Raw genomic sequence first — 3,381 nt, 5'->3', positions numbered from 1 at the left:
CGGCAACCTGCAGAGCCCCGCTAGCTAAAAAAGTAATTTCAGATTGGACAAGTAAGTGACCCTCCGCTCAGTCTCACGTGTGCACCAGGGGCTTTTGCAGATGCACAGGCTCTCAGCGCGCGCGTTCTCCAAAACGAGAGGCACCCGGCCGAGTCCTCCCTCCCTTTTCCAGCAGTCACCACCTCCTCTTCCGGTCGCTTAAAGTCTCATTCCAGAGGGGCCTTGGCTCCCGAGACATTTTTGAGTCCCCTGTGTCCTCACCTGGGTGACGCGTGCAACCACTCAGGGAAAGGATCGCCCTTTACTGCCTCTCCAAGACGGCCTTTACTGCCTATGAGATGTCTGGAACCCGAAGTCTTCTGCCATCACTGTCCAATTAACTATATTCATTTCCTTCCTTCCCTTCCCCTCTTTTCTCCCGCATTTTAAGACATTTTTCCAGGCATTTTGAGCCTTTGAATTCAAATCTGTATACCTAAGGCATTTTAAGGCCTGTGCTGCTTGTTACTTTAAAAGCTTTCGGCAGCTTGTGATATTTGAGGTGCAGGTTAGTTTAGATGGTATAAAGCTGTTTGGTTATCCTAGGTAGGAAAGGCCTGGGGGAAATCTTTTCATTTTATTCATTTACCTTCTTTTAAATGATCACCAAGATGCAGAATGGTGAATTTCCCTAATCATTGACTATTTTCCACTAAAGCAATTCTGTTTTAACTAATTTTGTCCTGAAGGGTCAGCCTTTACCAAGAAATGAAAGAGCTGTTATCATTCGGTCAGTTTTTAAAATCGTAATTCAAGAGGGAGGAAGTGATTATGATTTTGAATTGAAAATCAGTAAGAAAGAAGGCAAGTCTTCTCTTAGTTTGTGGCTGTTGTTTAGATGGTTGAGTTTTGCTTGCTTTTCCCCACTTTCCCATAAGCCACCATGTGTATATCCTGAATTTTTACTTTTGAAGTTGCCAGCTGAGTTTTCCAGCCTTCTGACTGCCTCCTGGTCTTCTGGGAGTCTCCTGTTAATGAGGCCCTCTGCTTGGCTCTTGACCTGATGGCCACTGGCCTGGCTCTTGGAGGAACCAGCTGAAGAGGACTTCCCACTGGGAGGTCTAGAGAACTATTATTAAGGATGATTGGGGGAAGAGACCAGAGAGTGAGAAGGGCCTGGAGATTCATTTTGAGGGGGAGAGAGGATAGGATCTGGCTGGATTTGGATAGCAAACATATGTCTTGGGGGAAGGGAATAACCCAGAGGGTGGAGATCTGTCTTTCTGGATGAAATTAAGTTTACTGGGAGGAGTCTGGGCTTTCTTCCAGCCTATGTTAGTCTTTGCTTTGGGCCTTGTCTTTTCCTGGAATCTGGTTCCCTGTCCCTAAACTTTCGCTTAGTTTAGATCTCAGTCAATTACCAGCTGGTTTTGAAAACTGTTTGAGGTAATGAATCTTAAACTCCCAGCTAGAATTGGGACCTCCCCACCCCCACCAGGGGATTTGAAATAATTATTTTATCAGAATCTACTACAGAGATCATTTAATCTCTCACCTGCCCATCTTTTTTACAAGGTGGAATATAGAATCACCCTGGGTAGTGTAAGAGGAGGTCATCCAAACCAGTGCTTACATTCATTCATTGGTTCACTAATCCCGTGGTGTGTGTCCTGGGCCTGGCGCTGTGGTAGGCTCTGGGAAAGTCAAGAGAACAAGACTCGGTTTCTTCTTTCAAGCTTTCATCCAGACTGCTTATATTTAGTCTGATGTGGGGGATTATATAATAGTGAGATTAGTGCTGTGGCAGGGCATACAGAAGGCACTTGGCAGTTGAGAGAGGGGCAAATGGCCTAATATGGGATTTGGGGGAAAACTCAGAGGAGATAATACCCAAGCTGAGTTACAAAGTCTCAGTATGCGTCGGCTGGAGAAAGACAAAAAGGATTGGGATTATTTGATTTGGGAACAGTATGTGCAAAACTATATAAACCTGGCACATTTTTTATTAGTATGGTCCAACAGGAAAGGGTGAGGTGCAAAATCACCAGAAAGGAGGCTGGGGAGGGTGAGAGGACCAGGCCAGGGAGGGTCAGGTGAGTCATGTTAAGGGATTTTGAAATGTATCTCCACTGTTGAAGTGACAGTCTTAGATTTATGTTTCAGAATGTTAATTCTGGCTGGAGGGTGAGGACTGGAGAGAGGCTATAATACAATACAATACAATATAATACAAGTGAGAGATGGGTTGGGGCAGGAGTCCCCAACCCCTGGGCCACGGACTGATACTGGTCAATAGCCAGGTAGGAACCAGGCCGCACAGCAGGAGGTAAGCAGCAGGCAGGAGAGCGAAGCTTCATCTGTATTTGTAGCTGCTCCCCAGTGCTAACTGGCATTACCATCTCAGCTCCACCTCAGATCGTCAGGCATTAGATTCTCATAGCACCGGTCCCTGGTACCAAAAACTTGGGGACTGCCGAGTTGTGGTAATAGGGGACTGGAGAGAGAATAGGAGAATAAAATGCTTAGGAATTAATTACTGATTGAATATAGAGGATGAAGAAAGAATGTGGCAGTCACGATACCGTGGGAAAAAAAAGAACAGATATTTTTAAATAGCTTTACTGAGATCAAATTGAGAAGTTTTGATATAAGTATATATTCATAAAACCGTTATCACAATCACGATAAAGAACATTTGTAATACCCCCAAAGATTTTTTTGTGCCCCTTGATAATCCCTCCCTAGTTTCACCCCTCCCCCAAAGCAACCAGTGACCCATTTTCTGTTACTATAGATATTTAAGATTTTTAAGGATTTTTTTCTGTGGGGTCATACATTAGTATCTTTTCTTGTGTGGTGGCTTTTACTTAATCATCTTGAGATTCATGCATGTTATGTGTGCATACATGGTTCATTCCTTTTTCTGCTGAGTAGTGTTCCATTGTATGAGTAAGTGTTCCATTTACCTATTGATGGATATTTGTTTTTTTTTGCTGCTTTTTGGTACTACTAATAGAGTGGCTATGAATGTATGAATTGTATACATGGACATATGCTTTCATTTCTCTTGGTTAAATACCTAGAAGTGAAATATGTAGTTCACGTGGTATGTGTATGTTTAACTTTTTAAGAAATAGCCACCTGTATTTCAAAGTGATTGTGACATTTTACATTCCCCTCAGCAGTGTGTGAAACTCCCAATTCCTTCATGTGGTCACTTTTTAATTTTAGCCATTCTAATAATGTGGAGTCCTATCCCATGTGGTTTTAATGTGCATTTTCCTAGTGACTAATAATTTCAAACTTATGTGCTTATTTGCCCATATATATTTCATATATCTTCTTGGGTGAAATGTTTATTAAATCTTTTGTTAATTTTTTTTAAAATGAGCTGTTTTCTTA

The 3,381-nt window shown here is 42.4% G+C and overlaps 1 protein-coding gene across 1 annotated transcript in view; it reads left to right on the top strand.

Moving 5' to 3' along the window:
• Positions 1 to 6: 6 nt before the first annotated feature.
• The window catches only part of FGGY (FGGY carbohydrate kinase domain containing), a 374,083-nt gene continuing 370,708 nt past the window's right edge, over positions 7 to 3,381 (top strand). The window contains exon 1 of the mRNA XM_011377062.1: positions 7 to 51. The gene's annotated coding sequence lies outside the window, so the exon portion shown is untranslated. The remainder of the gene's footprint in view (positions 52 to 3,381) is intronic.

Source organism: Pteropus vampyrus, unplaced genomic scaffold, assembly GCF_000151845.1.
Source record: "Pteropus vampyrus isolate Shadow unplaced genomic scaffold, Pvam_2.0 Scaffold305, whole genome shotgun sequence".
Lineage (NCBI taxonomy): Eukaryota > Metazoa > Chordata > Mammalia > Chiroptera > Pteropodidae > Pteropus > Pteropus vampyrus.
The sequence above is the reverse complement of the archived record's forward strand: the minus strand, read 5'-3'. Positions and strand labels throughout refer to the sequence as shown.